This window comes from Artemia sp. Qi Xiang Cuo, chromosome 17 (genome assembly GCF_049724085.1).
Source record: "Artemia sp. Qi Xiang Cuo chromosome 17, ASM4972408v1, whole genome shotgun sequence".
NCBI lineage: Eukaryota > Metazoa > Arthropoda > Branchiopoda > Anostraca > Artemiidae > Artemia > Artemia sp. Qi Xiang Cuo.
The window spans coordinates 4,660,245-4,684,534 of NC_142810.1; the positions used below are offsets into that span (position 1 = coordinate 4,660,245).

The following is a 24,290-nucleotide window of genomic DNA, read 5'->3' on the forward strand; positions in this document are numbered from 1 at the left end:
CAAAACAGCTATCTCAAAATTTTGATTGGATGTGTTTGGGGGAATGATGGGCGTGGGGGGAGGGGGGCGCTAGTTGCCCTCCAATCATTTTCTACTATTAAAAAAGGCAGTAGAACTCTCGATTTCCAATCGAATGAGCCCCCTTTGAAGCTTCTACGACCACCCCTTCCATATGAAGTGCCTCTGGGAAAAAAAATAATGGCCTTTACTATAGGCAACCCTACAGAGTTCCCTCTGATAGCGCGTGTGTTCCAGATATTATATAAGTACCAAAGTATGTCCTGGAAAGGTATTTTGAAGTACCTACCTCCCCTCCTTCTCCCTCTAGAGGGTCCTTAAATTTGCCTGCATGACAGGTGTATACTTATTGAAATGTTGACAAACCAACATTTTACCTTAATTTTCAAATATCAGTTTCTTTTTCTCAAGGTTTAGTTCCGAAAATGCAATTACTGTTATTTGAGTAGAATTTTAAGCCACATCAATATTTTTTTCTTTAAAATTTAGCAAATATATTTGCACATATTTGAAACCTTATAAATAGGGATTGAGCAAAGTTGGGAAGCTGAAAACAATCATGTTGTACTTCATCTAAGCAGAAGATCTATTTTACAAGTTTTCAATTTTATAACAAACAGATTTGATGAGGCGGCGAATAAGAGATTTGATAAGATCTGACGAGTAAGTAAAAAGTATTCTGAAAAGACAGGATTCGTGGCATTATTATTGCAACCGTTCAGCTCTGGATGTAGAAAAAGGGGGGAAGTCTTTCTTTTATTTGTGCCTCGATTTGATTTCATCTTCATTTCAGGTCCGTTTGTTACTGTTTTCCTGACTGAAAGATATTGGGTTGTAATCTACGGGGGTCACCACTTATTGATGCAAAAATGGCGCATAAAGTTGCTATGCCGCTCACTCAAGGGGAGAAACCCTTGTCGGCCCAAAGTAGTAGGATTCCAGCGGTTACTCCTACGGTTCCGTGTCACTAGGGTGATCGAATAGTCCCAGGGGCCACATTTAAGGACAAGGGTTACCGGTAATATTTCTAACTATTCTCTTTAGACTCGACCGAGGCTGAAAAGCTAAAAGAGTATATAGTATAAGAAAATCTTACTGTAATCAAGACACGCTACAAAAGAAACTTACTTAAAAAATGGAATCTTTCCTCCATTCCGCTGCGCCAGCTGCTTGACTGGACGGGGTAACGGGGTGGTAAAGAACTTTTCCAGCCAGTCCGAGGGCTTACTAAGTTACTGGTCAAACCTCCCTAACTGCGCAATTTAATACCTCGTGGTCTATTAACCAGCTACGCAATTAGAAGGACATAAAATGGCGCCACAAAATAAAAGGAAAATTAATAATTATTACTAAATGAAGAAAATAATTAAGGGACCAAAAGAAAGGAATCTGGGAGGGACATTTATCTGAACAAACTGAGACCAAGGGTTCCAACACCTCCCTCCTAAGATAAATGGCCGCTACTCGAGTGGATTGGCTGGAAACTCAGACAAAAAATAAATAACATTAAACTCAAAATCATCAAACTTGTATCTTCTCTCTTCCACCAGTGTCTGTACTTCCACCGCTTCAGGATTCGTCGTCATCCCCATGTCTCTACTCTAGAACCACAATGGTCTAGATCGTATAATATCCACATTTGGTTTTGAAAATTGAAGTCCCCAAGATTCGTAGTAATTCATTGTGCACAGCACAATCAAAAGAAAAAATTTTCTTGCTCTCACGAATTTACATTTGAGATGAACAGAGAATCAATTCCTGGCACTTTCGATGATGCCAGCCATCATGAAAAATTTGGCTGCACTAGCCTCTTAATTTCCATCTGTGGAAACAACCCCACATCTCAATAAAAAAGTAAATTGCCCCTTGGCATAATTTCAAACAATCCAAGGCCAAAAATACACAGGCCCGTGAAAACGATAAGGGTACTGGGAATGAAGTAAAATTTTGGGAGAACTATGAATCGCCTTTTTTTCTGGGTTCCCTCCCCTGGGATAATCAAATGCAGAATATGCATTGATTCTAATTGCAAATGAAATTTGGATGCATGTCCCACTGAATACAATTTGCCGGAAATAATTGTCGGTTCCCATGAAGAATAAAAACTATGAATAGAGTCACTGGACAAAGGTTTTGGAGAAGTAGGAAGTGACTGAGAGAGAGTTTCCCCTAAGGACTCCAGATCAGAGAGGCAAAACCTCGGTAAGTGGATCACAACTTGTCCGCCAGTTGTGCATTTAGGAAAAGGACTATCTCTCGCGACTTCCCCCAGGAGATCTTCCCCAAGGCATCCCTCCCCCTCATAAAGTATCGACATATCTTTTGAGTTGGTAAAACCATTCTCCGAGTTCTTCTCAAATTTTTTCAATCCGATTCGACATTACATATCCTCCAACTGTCCCCAAACCTCTTATGGGTCCTTCATTTTTTTTTTTTAACCATCTTTTTTTATTCGCCATGTGCCTCGGACCTCTTTTTCCCCCTATTATTTATCTTATCAAGGCACAACCCAGCCAACTTTTTTTATTTTTCGCCACTGCAGTTTGAATCTTCAAATTTTGTCTCTTTTTTGCATTCCTCTTTTCATCTCTACTTTCCTCAATTCTGTCATTCGCGCAAAATAATAAATCATCGTTAAATCTGATTTGGAATCCAGTGTCCACCATCTTTGACTACATTACTTCATTGTAGCTCCGTTTAATATCTCTTTTCTCTCTCTTTGTTTTGTTTTGTAGTAGCATTAAATAAATCGTCATGAAATCTGATTTGGACTCCAGTGTCCATCTTTGACTGCCTTTCTTTATTGTAGTTCCGCTTAATATCTTATTTCTCTCTTTTAATCTTCTTTAATTTTACCGCAGAAACAAATATTTCGTTATCAAATGGGAACTGAACTCCGACATTTTGTTTTTAATATTGTACTAAAATTTCCCGAACTTTGCGAGGAAAAGTGCGTACAATAAAATTCGTCTCCTTTTTCTCTGGTACAATCAGCGCTTCGTTTTGGCCTGTACTTGTTAGCGTCTCTTATTCATTAAAAGTGTTTTCAAGTTTTCCATTTTCTGGAAATTTTCCCGACAAATCATTCTCGCGCGTCTTATTTTCAATATTTTTTGGTCTTTTTACTTCAGCATCCCATTACTGTGGATTATCAACATTTTGAACACACATATCAAGTATTTTGTTTTTCCGACAGGGTGGCACAGCCTCCCAATTTGTTTTATGGGCCCGTCCACCTGCCCCCATAGTTAACGGAGTATTATATGTTTTCGTGGTAGTGAAATTTTGTAATTTTCCCACTGTTAAAGAAGTCGCTTTCAATGATAGGATATTTCCGATATCTCCGAAGCCTCCTCCTACTAAAACATCCACTGCTAGCGTAGGTACTAAGCCTACTTTTATCGTTTTTCTCTGGACCGTACCGTCCTTCTTTGAAATTTCTATTCTTACCCAAGCAGACGGGCATGGGTGCTTGTCTCCATAATAACATAATGTTGTAATTTATTTTTATGGTCTATCTCTGTTGTATTTATTAGGTCAGTTTGCACATAAGTTTGATCACTGCAAGAATCAATTGCCATTTCAATTAATTCCCCGTTCAGTTTTCCGTATATCTTGTGCGACTCTGCAAATGCTTAATTTTTTTCCCTATTATGGGTCATGGCCCAGGCTGAAGTTTTATGTGGTTTTTGGTCATATGTATTGGGGCAGTTTCTTGCAAAATGCCCCGTGGTACCACAGTTATAGCAAGTTAATTCTCCTTGCGCTGTGTTATAATGCCTATCTTTGTCATACTCATTATTTTGAAATATGTCTGTATCCTAAATTTCTTCTCTTATTTCGGTCCACCTATTTGCCATTTCCGCCATTTCTTCGCTTGTTTTCGGGTTCTTTTCTTTTAAATATATTTTCAATTCTCTGTGGGTATTTTCTAAAAAATTTTCCATTACTAATTTATCTATTATTTTCTTTATCTTTTCTTTAATTTTTTCCGGGTCTTCTAACATTCTATAATTTTCTAACTCTAGCCCTTTAAAACACATATCTTTCAATTTGTACAAGAATTCTTTATATGTTTCGTTGTCTCGTTTTCTTTCGATTCTAAACATTCTTTGAAAGTGCTCGGGGGAGAGTTGAAACTTTTCAAAAATGGTTTGTTTTGGTCTTTCAAAATCTTTTGAGTAGTCCATTGGTAATGCTTTATATGCAAGTTGTGCTTTGTAGTTAAGGAGGGGCTGTATTCTGGTCACCAAATTTTCTCTCGGCAATCCGCTTAATTCCGCCGTTTTTTCAAAATTGTATATGTATAAATATACATCTTCATTTTCTTTCATTGGTTGAAGGTTTATTGACTGCATTACCTATATTGTAAACGATTTTTGAGGCTCTTGGGAATTTCTCCGTGCAATCATTTCCATTATTTATTTTCTTTCCTCTCTGTCTGCCTCCTTCTTTTTTCTCTGGCTATCCTATCAGCCTCTCCCTTTCGTTCTCTATCTATTCTAATATTCTCTTCTCTCTGCTCTCTAGCTATCCTTTCTTTCTCTCTTTCTTGTCTATCTTTCTCTCTTTCTTTCCCCATGAAATTTAATAGTTTTTGTGTCATGTCTATTTGGGTACTTTTTTGCGAGTTCCTGCTGGAAATTGAGCTACTACTACTCCTGCTACTTGGCCTACTATGATTCTCACTGTCTTTATATTCTTTTAATTCATTTTCTGAGTCTGCTCGTTGTATAATATTTTCTTTTCCCCGCAACTCCCCTAATTTTTTTACCTCCTCTGAAGGGTGAGTTTGTTTTGTTTTACTCGTTTTTTCATGTAATGATTTTTCCTCATGTATTATCGCCACTGTTTCTTTTGTTCGGGTTTCTCTATCTGTGAATAATTCTTTCTGCATTTGTCTTAGACTTTTTTCTTCTTCCCTGGTTCGTACCGGGGATCGTTCTATTACTGATTTTGTTTTGAAAATTTCCTCTTCACACGTCCCAGAAATGTCTATTTCACCTGTTGAGTGATATATTGTTCTATTTGATGGTGTTTTTCTTAGGGTATTTCCAGCGGGAGTCACATACAATTGTGTGTCTGAATCCAATTTTTGTTTTACCGCGGTAGACCTTGTCTGAATTCTCCGTTTGTCCGCCATTATTCCAAGATTTACTTAACGTCTTCCGTCCAAATGAAAATCCTTTCATCAATACAACTTCCGGTCTTTCGCGAAAAATTGCTGCGTCTCAATTAGCCTTATTTTTGCACACTAATTAGTTGCGCGATATATTGATTCGTAAACTTATATACCTATCTATTCAATTAGGCACAGCCCAAATACAAAAAATTTCTTTGCTATTTTTTTTTATATATGTAACCACAATAGGCTACACTTGTAGGCTAAATTACTTGTCTCTTCGAAACCGCAGAATTCTTTTACTATCAGATTTACTGATAGGGCCTTAAATTGCTGCCACCACTTTATTGTCTTGTAATCTACGGGGGTCACCACTTATTGATGAAAAATGGCACATCAAGTTGCTATGCCGCTCAATCAAGGGGGATAACCCCTTGTCGGCCCAAAGTAGTAGGATTCCAGCGGTTACTCCCGGGGTTCCTTGTCTACTAGCTTGATGGAATAGTCCCAGGGGCCACATTTAAGGACAAGGGTTACCGGTAATATTTCTAACTATTCTCTTTAGACTCGACCGAGGCTGAAAAGCTAAAAGAGTATATAGTATAAAAAAATCTTACTGTAATCAAGACACGCTACAAAAGGAACTGACTAAAAAAATTAACTCTTTCCTCCAGCCCGCTGCGCCAGCTGCGTGACTGGACGGGGTAACGGGGTGGTAATAAACTTTTCCAGCCAATCCGAGGGCTTACTAAGCTACTGGTCAAACCTCCCTGACTGCGCAATTTAATACCTCGTGGTCTATTAACCAGCTACGCAATTAGAAGGACATAAAATGGCGCCACAAAATAAAAGGAAAATTAATAATTATTACTAGGGGAAGGAAAATAATTAAGGGGCCAAAAGAAAGGAATCTGGGAGGGACATTTATCTTAACAAACTGGGACCAAGGGTTCCAACAAAAGATATTTCTTACTCAAGTGTCTTCTGTCGGCCTGCTAATGCGCCATTGATTTACTGATTTCCACCATGAAAAAATGCAGCCGTTAAGAGTTGCCATATTATCTGGGAGAAATTTTTTGTTGTAGCTTTCTGTTCTTGTAAAATAAATGAGATTATTTTTTTTGGTTTTTATTGATGCTTCAGGGAAACTGAATCCTGAGAACTAGATATTAGACTGTAGACCGAGGAAACTGAACAACGCTAGTGATGGAAATCCAATAAACCAATAAGAGAACGGGAAATCCAGCGAAAAAGATAGAAATCCAATGAGGATCTTAAAATCCAACATGTTGTTTTGTCAACAAATTGAAAATACAATTCGGGTATGGGAGTTCAACAAATTGTTTCTCAACAAATTGGAAAATCAATAATGACCACGGAATTCCAAAATAGTCTCCAATATTCAATTTCAGCTGTTGAAATTCCAATTTTGTTGTTGATAAACATTACAAACAATTTTTTTGAATTTCAAACAATCTTTTATACTGTGTGGGGCTATTGGGCTAGCAGAACTTATAAAAGTGGTGTTTAATGACTCATTTGAAAGCTATTGCTCTTATATACGTGTTTTTTTTCAATTTTACATTCGTAAGCGCGATATTATACTGAAAACCTATCTTATGGTGCCACTTCTTAAGTGAAAAAGCTCTGAAGTACAAAACAAGTATGATTGTAATAATTATATTCCGGAACCCTAAACTATAAGCTCACAATAACCTCTCCCATAAAGTCTCCAACTAGTCCCCGTAGTCATCCTCATAAATTGTCTGCTCATCAGTAAGCTACTGGCACATTAGCAGGGTACCACACAGCCGTAGATAGATTTTTAATGGCTCAATTATAAGCTATTGCTTATATTTACTAGGTTTTTAAAAATTTTACCATCTAGTAGATTTCACAGATTGTAATGTTAACTAGTTTATGAGGAGAATTTGCAATGAACTCTTTGTCATGGTTGAAGCATTAGCTGCAAAATAGTAAAGAGTGATTCACAGCGCATAGTAACTAAAAGTTAAAAAATGTTAAAACGGTCATTTTTCTTGTTTATTCCAGGCCTAGTGGGTTACTAGAGCATCATAGGTAAATGTTTAAGAGCTCATTCAAAAGCTATTTCTCATATGTACGTGGTTTATATAAATTTAGCCGTGTGCAAGTGGCATATGGGAAGAAAAAAGGCACTTCTTATGCCGTTTCTTGAGGAGTGGGGCTAGCGGACTACCAGAACATCTTAGATAGATTTTTGATAGCTCATATAAAAAACATTGCTCATATTTACGTTCTTCCTATAAATTCCACCATCTGTAAGTTTCAAATAGCACTAAAAACGGCGCTTTTGGTGCCATGTCTCAAGTGGAAAAGCTAGAGCGAGTGGGCTATATAGTTGATATATAGTGGCAACGCTGGTGCGATTACGTCTCTGAGCTATTCCTTGCGAAATAATATTGTGTCAACGGTAAAAGCTACCGATTTCGCGTTAATCAGATATCGACTCCCTAAAATTCAGTGAATCGACTGTGATAAAAATCCCGACTGCAAACCTCCATCTCGTCTCATTCCTGGATCTTTCATTTCAAACAAAATGGCCCGAATTTTACAGTGCAGTGTTGCCACGTGCTGTAGTGAAGTTACAAAAGTCCAAAGCCCCCCCCCCCCCCCAAAAAAAGACTACAGTGACGATTTCCAGAATAAGCAAGCAGAAGAGGGGAGGTTTCTTGTTGCAAGTGCCGTCGTACTTGCCAGGAGTGGCGTCTCCCTTAAACTGTGGGTATTAGGTAGCAAGAACCCACGCTTCCCTTGCTTATCGGCGCTGAATATGGCACAGACGAATTTACATCTCAACCCAATCCTGAATTTTCTCCAGTCAAACAGAAAGCTGGATCTAGCGTTGCTGCCGAAAATGACTTGCGATTTCATCGAGTTAACAGTATTACGCGACGCTAAATTGGAGCTCATTCAGATAACATTCCCTGCAAGAGCCTCTCAAGCTACGGAAAGCCGAACAAAAGATTCAGCGACTTCAGAAATCCTGGATTTGCTAGCTGAATGCGACCGGAACAACATCCGACTTCCAAGTTTTGTCATCACTCATCCTTCCCAAGTCCCACAGGTCCCCTAGAGCAATTTCTCTATCCTGTTAGGAGAAATACAGGATCTGAAGAGCTCTATGTCCGTGGTCAAGCAGTATACGACAGGTGTTAAATTGACTGCCTCCCTAGCCATTGGTGCTACAGCAGCAAAATACAACGATCAACCAATTTTTACTGTAATCGTCGAAGACGCTCCATATATGGACCCCTGACTAGACTACAAACATTTGGTCAACTGCAGTCTGAAGATTGGCATACAAGGGGTCAGGCAACTGAGAAATAATAAGCTTCAAGTCAAATTCAGTGACGTTGTAAAAGCCAAAGCTTTTTGTAGTGAGGCCCCTAGCATCCTTTCCGCAAAATTGCCAAGTGGCAGCCAAAACAGCATAAAATGCAAACTGAGGGAAGAAAAATCGTCTGGAATAATAAGAGGACTTTCCATTGATGTGGATGCTAACGAACTGGTAAAGTATAATCCAGGCCTTGTAGAGGAAGCTCTCCGCTTCGGACAAAGCGAAACGGTCAGACTGACTTTCAAAAATAAACTGACCATGAACTTTGCCATGTCTAACGGAATCAAGCTTGGATACGACTTTACCCGGGTAAAAGAAGTACAAGGAGGCCCCAAGAAGATGTTTCAGATGTGAAAGCTACGACCATCTCATCGAAAACTGCAAGAACAGTCCCAGATGCTCTAGATGTGCTGGACCTCACACTAGTAACAAAGACACGCCATGCAACGAAGACCCCAAATGAGTTTCTTGCGAAGGTTTTCATGTCTGCTTCAGTCTAACATGCCCTAAATTAAGAGAGATTCCGAAAAACAAGAGTAAACAATGAATAGGCCTCTTAAAGCTCTTAGTCTGAATATAAATGGTTGTCGCAATAAAGAAAAGGCCATAGACGATCTTCTCCACATTTATGACATAATGTTTATCCAGGAGCATATGCTTTCTGGACTGAATACAAACTTCCTCAACAGATCCTGGTCCCACGATGTCTTCATACAACCCGCAATATCTACGGCAGGGCGTCCGTTTGGAGGCCTGGTAATATACGCTAGGAGGGAACTATCGGCAAAGCCGTTAATTAGATGCAGTAATCTATTATGTGTTTTCTGCTGAGGGAATTGAGGTCATCAATTTATACATGCCCACTAACTACAAAAATGCTGTCTCTCTAGCGAAATTCTCAAAAGCAGCAGATACCCTTGGACGACATTTGGAGTGTCTTGAGCGTTGTTGGAGTAAGTGGCTAAAAGCAAGTGGCCTCAACTGTGACCCTACCAAGGACCATACACTGTATGATATTTTTCTAAACTGCCTCCCAACCTCTTATAATATCTGACCGAAGCCCCTGGATTTTACGTACACCCATACTAGTGGTCATACGTCAAATATTGACCATGGACTTTCGTCCACATCCATCCCTGGTCTTGCAGTTACAGTGTGCACTGACGATCCGATTAGTGACCTTGCCGGAATTTCATTCCACCTGCATTCAGCACAGAGCACTAATAACGCCTGTTCCAGAAGGTGGGTCTACAAGCAAAACTGGCAGAAGTGTAATATTGCCCTATATATTGCTACTGTTGCTTCTGTCCTTAGTAGCATAAAAGTTACGTTTAATCTACACTGTACTGGTCCTTCCAACATGGCAGCCTCTATTGAACTCAGCACTTACTATCATCAAGTTACCCACGCTCTGAAAGCTGCCGAATCAAGAGCGGTTTCTGCAAGAAGAGTCAAAATTGGAACAGAGAAACCGATGTGGTCTGAATCCATCGAACTCTAGACGGCTAAACGACGTGCTAAAATGTGACTAAATATTTGGATTGCTTGCGGAAGACCGTTACGCGGGACTGTATTCGAGCTGAAACGGAGTACAAAACGCAAATACAAAGCTGACATGAAAAAGTACCGTATTATCGGGCAACAGTTCACTGAGAACAAGAAATCATGGCGAAGTCTAATTAGACCGGACGACCGTGCACCTAATACTTCCCTGACAATGCATGGCTGGCACTCTTACTATACTTCGGTATACGGAGACGAGAATCTTGCCATAACCAACCAGTATGAAAAGGAAGTCACCAGCTGGCTTGCGCGCTTCTCGGGACAGCGCTGTGTTGTTCCCATATCCCTGGAAAAGATCAAAATCTCGGTCAAAAAGGCACTTTCCAAAGGAAAAAATGGGACAGATGGCGACGGTCTCACAACAAAACATCTTAAGCACTTACCTGAAAGTTTCTATTCCCACCTTCAGCTTATCTTCCAGATGTGCATCTCCAGGGGTTTTGTACCAAAAAGTTTCCTGAAAGGAGTCATCACTTCTATCGCCAAGAAAGGAAAAGATCCCAATGACTGTAAATCTTACAGACCCATAACAGTCTCCTTCATCCTGAGCAAAGTGATTGAGTATGTGATCTTCTCCGAGCTGGATACTGGAGATTTCGGGGATAATCAACTTGGATTCCAGAAAGGTCTCGGTTGTCCAGAGTCTCATCGCCTTCTTGCTAATGTACTCATGGACTCAGAGAGAAACAAGTCGTCTCTCTATATGTGTACTATAGATATTTCAAAAGTGTTTGACAGCGTCAACCACATGCAAGCAATGAATACTCTACTGCTGAGTGGTGTAAGTGCGACCATAGTGAAAACATTGAAATTCTGGTATGAAAATTTAATAGTTTCTGCCAAATGGAAAGATAGAACATCAGATCCCACCAAAATCGAAAGAGGCGTGAGGCAAGGGAACGTTCTTAGTCCTCTCATTTTCAAACATGCGATTTCCAAGATTCTGGACCGCATCTCGCCCTCCCTTATACTTCACGGTACCGACCTGTCTTACCTTGCATACGCTGACGACGTCCTTCTGCTCAGTACATCGAAAGCTGACTTACAAGATAACCTGAGTCGACTCCACAGTGACTTTCTTTCTATCGGAATCTCTATGAATATAGAGAAGTGCGAGTTTTTAACCTTCAAGGCACCTAAAAGTGAATCTGTGACCCTTGGCAATCATGCAGTCCTTGCAGTGTCTGAGCTACGATATCTGGGTATCATGATTGCAGAAATGATCGGTAAAACCAGGCAATCCATCGTCAAGCAAACAACTACCGCCATTAAACGTGCTTACGGGTCTATAGTGCCGAATCGTGGACGCTACTCCTGGAAATCTCTAGCCTCAATTTATCGTTCAGTTTGCCAGCCACATGTAATCTACCTTGCCGGTGCATCCCATGTGCTGACAGTGAGAGACTGCGAAAAAATCCGAAAGTGCTACTATAAGTATGCAAAATTTTTACTGTATATGTCCAAGCGATACCGGAATTCTCGATTGGAAAAATATAGACTTCCGGAGCCATCCTAGCAATGGTCGGCCATTCAGGACAATTCAGTGTTCAAAGTCAGCTTGATGAGACGTCGTTTCTCACCTGCATTTGTTTGAGTTTCGTATTTTTTTTCTTTTTTGTTGTGCTCCACTACAATCTTTTTGTAGATGGTGGGTAATTAAATTATTATTATTATTAATGGCTCATTTGAAAACCTTTGCTCATATCTACGTGCTTTTTATCGATTCTACTTTTCGTAAATGAGGTATAGCACTAGAAACTACATTTTTGGTGCCACTTCTTAAGTGGAAAATCTTGGAAGCATAAAACGGTATCATTGTAATACTTATGGTCCAAAACCCTTAACTGGAGGTTTGCAAGAACACCTCCTGCAACTTTCTCCTTCAGTCCCCCTTAATAAGCTACACAACTAAAGTTATAAGCTACACAAACACCAATATATTAAATTACATTATTAGAGGCGTGGTTCTGTCAGTACAGCGCTAGACTTCAAATTAGATTATCATGCGTTCGATTCAAGCTTGGATTTTTTTTTCAATTATGGTTTGTCCCTTCTTCTGATTACTTTTTAGATAATCCACTATTTTTGTGAGCCTGATGCAATCATTTTTTAAGGCATATCCCGGGAAGGCAGATTTTAAACCTATTACACGTATCTACATGCTTTTTTCAATTTTACCCTCCAAAAGTGCCATATAGCACTAAAAACGGCAGTTTAGGTACCACTATTCGATATGTGCAATTCCTCAGAGTTCTTTTGGATGAAAATTTATCGTTTAAGCGGCACGTTCAAGTAATAAGAGTGAAAATTTCCCGTGGACTTGGAATCATCCGTAAATTAAAGCGTTCGTTTCCTTTTCTTATGCTCCGTCTTTTATATTTCTCTCTAATTTTCCTTTATATATGTTGCTGTTCGTCTGTGTGGATGTCTACCTTTCCTTCTGTATTTGCTGCTGTTCATGTTCTTCATGAGAAAGCGTTAAGAGTTCTCCAGCCAACTACACTCACTCCTGTTGATCTCCTTAAGATTAAAAATATTTATGTCATATCTCTACCTTCGTTGACATATCAATTCTTCCACGGAGATTTCCCATTTTGTTTTTCTGGACTACTTAAACTAGTAGGCAAAGTAAATTTGTATGCAGTTCGAAACTGGGAGGATGTGATGATTCCGACTACTCCCTCGGTTTGTTCAGACTTTAGTCTGGTCGTGACTGTGGGACGTGCTTGGAACTTGGTTCCTGCTGAGATTCGTCAGTTACGAACACTTAGCTCCTTTAAAAGACATACCGTATGAAAAGTTTCTTATTAAAGGTAAATATTTAATAATTTTTAGTTGTTTTATGTTTTTTTTAAGGGGGGGGGTTGTTTTGTTTGTTGGCTTTGCATCCTCGGTGATGTAGAGGATTTTATTTTGTTATTTATTGTCGGGTGATAAGAGGTCGCTGTTTCGTGTGGACTGTCGGTGAGTTGACTTTTTTTCCTTATAGATTTATAAATTAGACATTGTTTAGTATTCTTTATGCCAAGTTTTAATATTAGTCATTTATTCTGTGTTGTTTCCCAAATAACGTGCCATTGAGCCCTTTGGGATATTGTTTTTGTTATTGTCATTTATGGAAATAAATGGAACTTGAACTTGAACTTCTTAAGTGGAAGAGTTTGGAAGCATCAAACGGTACCATTACAATAGTTATGGTCCAAAACCCTTAACTTGAGGCTTATATGATCCCCTCACATATACTCTCACTCCAGACCATCATAGTAAGTTTCATAAATCAACTAGTCATATTAAAGGTAAAAGATTATTGCGAAAACAAATTAAATAAAACTAAAAACTTTTCAACTAAACATCTACCAAAAATAAAGCTAGATTGATCAACAGTTTTGAATTGAACCTTCAAACTTCACTCTGTGATGAAGCCTGTGTGCTAGTTCTAACGGCGGTAATTGAAGGGAAGAGGCTTCCTTGCCTCCTTAGTTTTTGCTCTTGCCTAGGTTTTGAAATCACCTTTTTTTGGTCATTTTATTGTAAAAAGCACTTGTTTCATTTGAAAAAGTTGGGGAAACAACCGAAAGTGCACTTTGTGGGAATGTGCTATCAAGTCAAATTTATAAAAAGCGATTAAGTATAAATATAAGCTTTTAAATGAGCCCTTAAAAAGCTTTCTTTTGTTACAGAAGTCTCCTAGTTTCTACTAGTCAGAAGGTGATTTATAAGGTCCTTTCTTCATTATAGCTTTTTTCAGGCAAAGTCAGCCAAGCAAAAGCAGCTTTTTGTTCAACGAAAAACAAACGTTCATGAAAAATATGTATTGTTTTGTGGAGTATGGATAATGAACTTTATGTTATAGACTGAAAGTTTTTCGTAGTAGTCAAGGTTGTTTCTATTTTTTTCTAGAGCTGTCTTATCTCCCCTAGATCGGTGATAATTAAAAGTTATATTAAAAATAAGTTTGCAGCTGAAACTAAGAAGTGACACTAAAACTTAAAACGAGCATACATTATTCCATATAATCAGAAAATATTATGGCAGTGTTGTTTTTTAATTAAATTTAAGTCAAAAACGACAAAAAATTAAATTTAAAAAAAACAAGTTTTTCTGAGGGAAGTAAAGAGTGAAGTTGAAACTTAAAAAGGACTAAAATTATTACTTCGCAGCCTATTTGATATACGTTAATATAACTAGCACAAATACACAAGCTAATTATGTTGCCCTATGCTTTTATAATTATAAAAACTAACACTTCACTAAAAACACAAAAAAATATAGGTGTTTTGGTACAGTAAAAGCAAACCAATTAAGCACACTTTTTATAGAATCAAAATAATACCAATCCCTTTTAGGATCAATCCCTTTTAAGATAAAGCAACAACCCATTTTAGAATTGTCTTTATTTTTTACGTTTAATTTTGGTATCCTTTCTGTACAATGGCTCAGTTCAATAAGTGGCTCTCGTTTTGGTTCTTAAAAGGACATGTCATGATTAGTTTGTACACAAGTTCGAAGTAAGGCCATCTTGATAGTACTAGGACTATAGACTAGCTTAATTTGAATCATGGCTTGAAATTCACTATTGTATAGAGAGCAATAATCGTATTTCCAGGGTTCATATTATGTCTTATTTGATCTTCATTTCAAGTGATACTAAAGCATATTTCTTACAATTTAAGACTGTATATTACCCACTATTGGTATTATAGCTGGTGAGAGTAAAATGCTGCTTGATAAATCAATCCAATATTTCTGTATGTTGTTTAATTACTTCGCTGTTTTTAAAAAATATTTAATTTTACGCTTATGTTCTTGAGATAATTTTAATTGTATACTGAAAGTTACTGATGTCACAGCTGGTGTAAGACTATGAAAAGCTTTATAGATTTGTTTAGTGTTATCAGGCTACATGCTTAATTTTGACTCTTAAATCAATAATCCTGTTTTTTATACTTGACTTTTGGGTTTTCAGTAAAGCGCTAGTTTTGTATAATCATAAAAGCATAGGGAAAAATAATTAGTTGGTCTATTTGTACTAGTTATATTAACATATATTAAATAGGCTGTGAAGTAATAATTGTTGTCCGTTTAAAGTTTCAACTTCGCTCTTTACTTCCCTCGTAAAAACTTTGTTTTTTTAAATTAATAAGAATATTAAACGATTGTTATAGCGCAATAAAAAGAAAATATTAGACTACTGTTAAAGTGAATTGTAAAAATATTAGACGGTTTTTAAGGCGCATTATAAAAATATTAAACGACTGTTGAGGCGCATTATAAAAATATTAATCAGGTGCTTAGGATTATTATAAAAATAATAAAAATTTGGTGAAAATGAGCAAATTTTGAGATTATCAATTTAAAATCTATTTTATGCTAAAAGAAAAAAAAACGTTGAGTTAACTAAGAACTATAGTGTCATTTGCGAAAAATAATTCAAATTTAAATAATCTCGTGTCTTATATTAGATCCCTTGTCGTACGATTTCAAGTGTATGGCATATAATCCTCTGGGGGAATAACCTAGTACTATTAGCATTACTTCAGAAAATCCAAAATAGATCTTCTTCTTCTAATAATAAAAATTTTAAAAATTTCAAAATCTTCAACCAAAACATGTAAAAACATTATACAAACAAACAAGAAACTGACAGAATGGCTTCGACACTTACCCTCGTAAAAAAGTAGCTCGAACTTTTAATTTCCAATCAAATGAGCCTACAGCAAAGTTTATAAAATCATCTCTTTAACAAAAACTTATTTGTTAACAATAGGCAACTAGAAGAACTTATAGTCCTTGCCCCATGGGCGGGGGGCTGTTTACCCCCAAGACAGTTTTTTGGCTTAGGCATATTTTGAAAGACAATAGATATTTCAAAATTTTAATTGGGTCCATTTGGGGGAAAAAGTATAAGGAAGGGGAGGGATTGGTTGCCATCTAATTACTTTTTACTTTTAAAAGAGAACGAGAGCTTTTGATTTCTAATCAAGTGAGCTGTTCTTAGAAAATCATGAGTTTTTAGAACAAAAATAATAAACTAACAATAAAACATATAAGTCTTCTTTCCTTTATGACCTTTAATTTTCTAATGTCTAAAACTTAATAGTATAAAAAAATAAGATAAAGTTCAACTCTATGAAGTTTGATTTTATGATTTATTTCGATTTAAATTAATCCTATTTTTACTTCATAGTAAAAAAAAAATCATAATTAATTTCGATAGAATCATTTTAGCATAGCTGCCTTCATTCTTTGAAGGTACCCTTCATTAAATGATCTGAAAGAAAATATGAGATAACCATGCACAAACAGTGTATAGAGCGACGGGATTCAGACACACAAATACACTTTCGTTGCCAATGGGATGATATTAAGGGTCAGGTTTGATGCTAGGGTAGGGACAGGGCTGACTGTGTCAAACCTTCCGTCTGTGGTCCTGTTCTCACTAATATCAGTGCACACCTGCCCCCTTTTCTTGATACAAAAAAAAAACTTACTTGCTATCAATGGGAAATTGGCATAAGTGGAAGTCTTTTTCCGGTGGCTGTTGAGGGTTTGTCAACCACTGAGTTATAGTTATTTGACTATAGACTCTTATAAAGCAAACTCTGAACTTTTAATTTTTAATAAAATGAGATTCCTTCAAAGTTTATACAACCCTCTCTTCTATATAAGCCTTATATAACAACAATAGGCGACTAGCAGAATTTAGGGGGTGGACTGGGCTGGCTGTGCACAAAATTCACAGGGTTTTTTGGGGGTGAGGGGGATGGGAGGTAGTCTGGCCATGAAGGGAGGGCCAGGGGTTAGCTCCCGTGAATTTTGAAAAAAAATATTGCTGATAAGTTTTTTTGTCAGGGGAGGTTGGGTCATGTATAGAAAGCTAGGGGTCAGCTCCCTTTGTAATAAAAAATGTTATTATTGTATTTTGCGGGATTAAGGGTCGCACCACTAAGAGGGGGGCAGGGATCAGCTCTATTGATTTAAGGAATACAACATTGCTAATTGTATTGTTGTAGTGTTTGTTTTATTTTGTTGTGGGGGGGGGGACTCGGGAACACAGAGGGAGTTCCAAGGGCCAGCTCCCTTGATTTTGCAATAAAATATCGTTAATAATGTTTTGGGAGAGATTCAGTGGTTGGGCCAAGGAGGGAGGGCCAGGAGTCAGTTCCAATGAGTTTTAGAATAAAACATCGTTAATAAGTTGTTTTTAATTGTTTTCGGGGGGGGGGGGGTCAGGCCATGGAGAAAGGGTCATTTGTCAGCTCCCATGATTCTTGTCATAAAATATCGTTAAACCTTATTTTTTGTGAGGAGGGCATGAAGGGAGGGCCAGGGGTCAGGTTTCATGATTTTGGAATAAAGTATCGCTAATAAATTTTTGGGAGAGGGGGGGAGGGCTGAAGATGGAGGACCAGGGGTCAGTTCCCATCATTTTTTGAATAAAATATAGTTAATATGTTGTTTTTTTACAACAGGTGTGTGTTCCCCCACCAGTGGTGGGGGAGGGGGCTTGTTGCTCTTCTGTCACTTTTGTTTCTTATAAAGATAACTAGAACTTTCCATTCTGAATCTAATGAGCCCCTTCCAAAGTTTATATGACTACCCCTTCCAAAAAATCTTATATACCCTGGGCCATAACTCAGGGCTCAGGGGGGGGGGGGGGGGGGGCTATATGCCCTCCAAACGCTTTTGACTCTTAAAAGGGGAACAAGATCTTTCAATTTCTAATCATTTTAGCCCTCTCCGAAGTTTATGCGAGCACTCCTTCTCTAAAAGCCTTATATGCACCTGGGGCATAACTTGCAACACTTGCCCCGGGGCTCTGGGGGGTTGTTTTGAACCCAAAGTTACTATTATCTTATTTTTGAATTATTTTGAACAACAAGCTTATCTAAAAAAAAAATGATGTACTTTGTGGAAAAGATGGTGTAGGGGGAGTCTAGTTGCTCTCCGTTCACTTTTGACTCTTAAGATGAGAACTATAACTTTCAATTTTCAATCAAATAATCCCCCTCTGAATTTTCTAAGACCACCCCTTCCATAAAAACTTTATAGAGTCCCAGGGCATAACTTATAACCCCCGCCCCCGGGCTCTGGGGGTTGTGTTAACCCTGAAGTTTATGTTATTGAAGCTTTTAATATTTTAAACAGAATGGCTTTCTCAAAATTCTGATCAGATACATTTGGGGGAAAAAGGCCTGGGAGGTACCTAGTTGCCCTCCAATCTCCTTGACTCTTAAAAACTGAGCTGAAAGTTTCCTTTTCATTCAAATGAGCCCCCTTTGAAGCTTGTAGGAGTACCGCTTTCATAAGAACCATATATGCCCACAGGTCATTACCTGGGCCTACCCCTGGGGCTCAGGGGTTTGTGTCGACCTCGAAGTTTTTGGTATCTGATCTTTAAACTATTTTTAACAAAATGACTATCTCAAAATTTGTATCAGATAAATTTGGAAAAAAAAGCATTGGGAGCCTAGTTGCGCTCCAATCACTTTTAACTCTCTAAAGTGCACTAGAACTTCCAATCGAATGAGACCCCTCCGAAGTTTATACGACCACCCCTTCCATATGAAATGGCCCTGGGAAAAAAATGAATAAATAATAAAACATTGAAGCCTTGTGCCCTTTACTATAGTTGAATCTATGGCGTTGCCTCTGATGAAGGCCACTAGAACTTTCAATTTTTAATCGAATAAGGCCCTTTTAAGTTTCTACGACAGCTCACTCCATAGGAAGTGCCTTGGAAAAAAATTCATTGCGCCTACTTTGCTCTTTACTTATGCCGTACTATTGTGCAGCCTATGATATATTCAGTTACCATTGGATTAAAAAAACTAATTTCATCAAACCATCTCTTTGCCCCTGTAGGAAAATTCTTCAAGATGTCATTCCGCTATAGGGTATGAATTTGCACAGACTAACAACAAACAGAATAGCCCCTGATATAATTAAATAAAAAAAACAAGTTTTTTAAACTGAAAGTAAGGAGCGACATTAAAACTTAAAACGAACAGAAATTATTCCGTATATGAAAGGGGCTGTCCCCTCCTCAACGCTTCGCTCTTTACGCTAAAGTTTTTTATTGTTTTAAAAAATAAAGTTGTGAGACAGAGTCAAACTTTAGGGTAAAGAGCCAGGCGTTGAAGAGGGGACAGCCCCTTTCATATACGGAATAATTTCTGTTCGTTTTAAGTTTTGATGTCGCTCCTTACTTTCAGTTTAAAAAACTTGTTTTTTTTTATTTAATTTCTGATCGTTTTTTAGTTAATGCAGCTTTCATTTTGGCTCACCGTCATTGAATAAGTAAACAAAATTTGCATAAAAATCTTACTTTTCTTTTGCTAAATGGATGTCTCTAAATTTGGTTATGACGTAATTTATAAATTAACTTACGTAACTAACTTCTATATTCGTATATTTTTCTTCTGGCAAAAAATACAAAGTTGCAGATTTTTGTAAATATGAGCTTGAAACCTATGTAATAGGGTTTTCTGATACGCTGAATCTGACGGTGTGATTTTCATTAAAATTATTTCACTTGTAGGGGATGTTTCCCCCCTCTTTAAAAAATCGGGTAAATTTTCTCAGGCTCGTAGCCTTTGATGAGTAATACTAAACTTAATAAAATTTATATATTTATAATCATTATTATAAAAAAATTCTTTTTATATATTCATTGAAATCAAATTCAGTTTTTAAAATTTTCGATTACTATTGAGCCGTATCGCTTGTTTTTTTCATTGTTTTTTTTTTTAATATATATATGTTATTATGTGTATTATGGGATTCTCCCCTAATTAAAAAAAAACCAAATTAATGAAAAAGTTAAAAAAAAATTTTATTAAAAAACCCCTGAATAACAAAGGCCGTTGATTTGTAATAGATAGCTCCTTTTAAATCACTAAAAAAACTTTCGTGTAAAAAGCGTGGTTTTGAGTGGGGGTACACCCCACTCACATACCTTATAATTCCTGTTTGTTTTAAGTTCTAATGTTGCTTCTTACTTTCAGTTGAAAAAACTTGTTTTTTTTTTATTTAATTTCTGATCGTTTTTTAAATAATGCTTGGAAATCCGGCGCCCCCTTCATAGAAATGTCCCTTAACCCAAAGAAATATCCTCCACGGAAAGATTCTCCAGAGTATCCCCCTCCTCTAGCCCCCCTCGAGAAAAAAATCCTTCCTTAAAATGTCTGTATACTTCCCAATAATCAATAAATAATGCTGGCAAGTCCGGCGCCCCCTTCATGGCAATTTACCTTCCCCCATGAAAACTTCCTTCATGGAAAGATCCTCCAACATAACCCCGCCCCCCCCCTCACTACCAGAAAAAAACCCTCCTGAAAACTTATGTATACTTCCCAATAACCAATACTATATGTTAACATTGGGACTTCGGGGGATTAAGTCATCCTAAAAGACATATTTATGATATTTTCGACCATGCTGAACAAAATGACAATCTCAAAATTTTGATCCGGTGACTTTGGGAAAAAAATGAGCAGGTGAGTGGGCCTAGTTGCCCTCCATTTTTTTGTCACTTAAAAAGGGCACTAAAAATTTTAGTTTCGGCTCGAATGAGCCCTCTCACGATGTTCTAGGACCACTGGGTCGATACGATCACCCCTGGGAAAAAAACAAAAAAAAAACAACAAAAAAACAAATAAACGCGCATCCGTGATCTTTCGTCTAGCAAAAAATACAAACTTCCATATTTCTGTAGATGGAGCTTGAAACCTCTACAAGTAGGGTTTTTTGATACACTTAATATGACGGTGTTATTTTCATCCAGATTATATGACTTTTAGGGGGTCTTCGTACCTTTTTTGAAAATCAGCCAAATTTTCTCAGGCGCGTTACTGTTGATGGGTAGCACAAAACTTGATGAAAGTTTTATATTTGAAATCAGCATTGAAATCTGGTTCTTTTGATTTATCTATTGGTATCAAAAACCCGTTTTCTAGAGTTTCGGTTACCCTTGAGCCGGGTCGCTCCTCACTTACAGTTCGTTACCACGAACTGTTTGATATGGCAGATAATAAACATAAAAGGCTTATTCACATTAAATGACAGAGGTCCTCTACTATATTTTGAAAATTTCCTTACTGTAACCACTGCTGCTTCTATTCCTTTTTGTCAACGTCAAAAAATGCTAGGTGGAAGAAACGCTTTTCATCTGAAGATACAATACCTAGATCTGCTTTTCCAGGAATTAAAAAGGTCCTTTATGCCCATTTCGGTCTTTTTTTTCTGAAATGTCAACTCAATCTTGATTTTTGGTAAGGACACTTCAATCTTTTTTATTGGGGTCCTCAATTATCCCTGATTGGGTGAAAGAGGTCAAAAAGAAGGATTTAAGTTGAATTGGAATATATGACGGATGCTTATTGGAGGGAATATATTGGAATATAGCAGGGATACATATTGTAGAGAACATAGTAAGGTTTATTTTGGAAAATAGTAGGCATATTTATTGTAGGGAGCAAAGAGTGAAGCTTAGTGATTTGTTGTTAGTAGTATTAGTCAAACAGTTCGTGGTAACGAATTAGTCAAACAGTTCGTGGTAACGAACTGTAAGTAAGGAGCGACCCGGCTCAATAGTAACCGAAACTCTAAAAAAACGGAACTTTGATACCAATAGATACATCAAAAGAATCAGATTTTAATTTTGATTTCAAAAATATAAGATTCATTAAGTTTAATCTTACCCATCAAAAGTTACGCGCCTGAGAAGATTTGATGGATTTTCGAAAACAAGGTGAAAGATCCCTTAAATATTAAAGAACATTACTGCTAATCTAACCATCACATTCAGAGTATAAGGGGAGCTTGTTGTAAATAGTTCATAATTTTATATACAGAAATGTAGAATTTTGCCTTTTTTGCCAGAAGAAACATCACGGGTGAGTGTTTCTTTGTTTGTTTATTTGTTGTTGTTTTTGGTTTTTTTTTCCCAGGGGTTTGATTAAAGACACAGGGTTCCTATAAAATCGTCGGCGGGCTCATTAGAACGGAAATTAAAATTTCTAGTGCCCTTTTTAAGTGACAAAAAAAAATGGAGGGCAACTAGGCCCCCTCCCACGCTCATTTTTTTCCCAAAGTCACCCGATCAAAATTTTGAGATAGCCATTTTGTTCAGCATGGTCGAAAATATGATAGAAATGTCTTTTAGGATGACTTGATCCCCCAAAGTCTCCAGGGGGAGGGCTGAAAGTTATGAACTTTACTCAATGTTAACATATAGGATTGGTTATTGGGAAGTATACAGACTTTTTCAGAGGAGATTTTTTCTGGTAGGTGGGGGAAGGAAAGGGTCGGGGGCTATATGGAAGGATCTTTCCATGAAGGAAGTTTTCATGGGGGAAGGGACATTGCTATGAAGGGGGCGCCGGATTTCCCAGCATTATTAAAGAAAAAGATCAGGAATTAAATAAAAAAGAACAAGTTTTTCAACTGATCAACTGATTGTGATTAAGAGGTCATTTTTAAAGAACTGGAAAAAAATTCGAACTATAGTTTAAAGAGCAGGGTATTGACTAGGGGGCGAACCCCCTAATATACGTGTTAAAAATTTATGCATATAGAAGTTCGTTACGTAAGTTAATTCTAAGTTACGTATATTTATTACTAATAAAAACGTTCGTAAATAAAATTAAACAAGTTTCGAAAAAGCCATTTAACCAAATATAATATGCATATTTTGTTTTAATTATTCATGTACGGTGAGCCAAAATCAAAACCTGCATTAATTCAAAAACGTTCAAAAATTAAAAAAAAACAAGTTTTTTAACTGAAAGTAAGGAACGACGTTAAAACTTAAAACGAACAGAAATTATTCCATTTATGAAGGGGGCTGTCCCCTCCCCAACGCGTTGCTCTTTATGCTAAGTTTGACTTTCTCACAACTCTATTTTTTTAAACAATAAAAAAACTTTAGCGTAAAGAGCAATGCGTTGAGGAGGGGACAGCCCCCTTCATATACGGAATAATTTCTGTTCGTTTTAAGTTTTAACGTCGTTCCTTACTTTCAGTTAAAAAAAACTTGTTTTTTTTATTTAATTCAGTCAAAGGTGAATCCTAGATGTGTTATCAATAACAAAAACAAATAAAAAACAACAACGTTGTATTGAATTAGTGAATGACTCACTACAATAACAAACTTTCAATAATAAAATTTTAAACTTTCAATTATTAAACTTTAGTTACAAGATAAGAACCGATTTATTCAAAAATTTCAGTGTTAAATGCATGCTGTTTACATTAAAATTCCAAAAAATATCTAAACATGGAAAATATCGTTATCATTTACAATCTGGCAAATTACAGCATAAAATAAACAGTGTTATCTTTGCTCTTGTAATTGAACTCAATAAGAAGTTTTGTCATACAATAGTCTGTATTTTGGAAGGAAGTTTCCGGCAAAAATGGACAAACTGTGAGTTACATTTTTGCAAATTTTAGCAAATTAAATTTGATTTAGCAAATCAAATTTGCAAATTAAACACATAAACATTGTGTTTACAAAACTTTGAAAACACAGTTGTTAGTTCAGGCGGTGGTTGTGTATAGCGGCAAAACCCATCTTAGAAATTTATTACACTTCATCTAGAAGGTCTATTGAGTTTTTCTACTTCCAAAGTCAAATAATTTTAAGAACATCAAGGGGAGTTTTCCTATCAAATATATCTCTTGTTTTAACGTTGGCGGTATTTTAAACATTAACAAACCAAACATGGTAACGAGGCAAATGAAAGCAACTCAACGTACTCTGCAGTCAAAGATCAAAAAAAATATGAATTTAAGAGACGATTCCTTTATTTTATCAAAATTTGTGAGGCACTATGTCTTCTTAATTGACTTGAATTTCATACTTTGTTTTGGGAGGTAAATCTACGAAATAATAATTTTAAATTTGTTTTAGTTTCTGATTTTTGGAACTAAACCAATTATTGAACATTTACGCTACAAAAAAATTTAAAGTTTTTCTTCTTGTTGCACATCATAATAAATTAGGGCTACATAATTTATTTTTCTTTTGAATTGATTTGGTTGATCCGCTTTAATCAGCCCTGAATCACAAAGGCCGTTTAATTAGAATAGATAGCTCTTTCGAAAGCACTAAAAAAAAAAAATTGTAGCGTAAAGAGCGATGTATTGACTTGGGGGAGAACCCCCTCATATACGTAATATTTTCTGTTCGTTTTAAGTTCTAAT

The 24,290-nt window shown here is 36.9% G+C and overlaps 1 protein-coding gene across 5 annotated transcripts in view; it reads left to right on the forward strand.

The window, feature by feature from the left end:
- Nucleotides 1-23,374: 23,374 nt before the first annotated feature.
- Nucleotides 23,375-24,290, forward strand: part of LOC148941823 (G protein-activated inward rectifier potassium channel 4-like) — a 187,633-nt gene continuing 186,717 nt past the window's right edge. For 3 of the 5 annotated variants that reach the window (XM_089103695.1, XM_089103696.1, XM_089103698.1), the window contains exon 1: nt 23,453-23,511. The gene's annotated coding sequence lies outside the window, so the exon portion shown is untranslated. Of the gene's footprint in view, nt 23,512-24,290 lie in introns of all 5 variants that reach the window. The other 2 variants (XM_089103705.1, XM_089103702.1) reach the window with 1 other exon arrangement.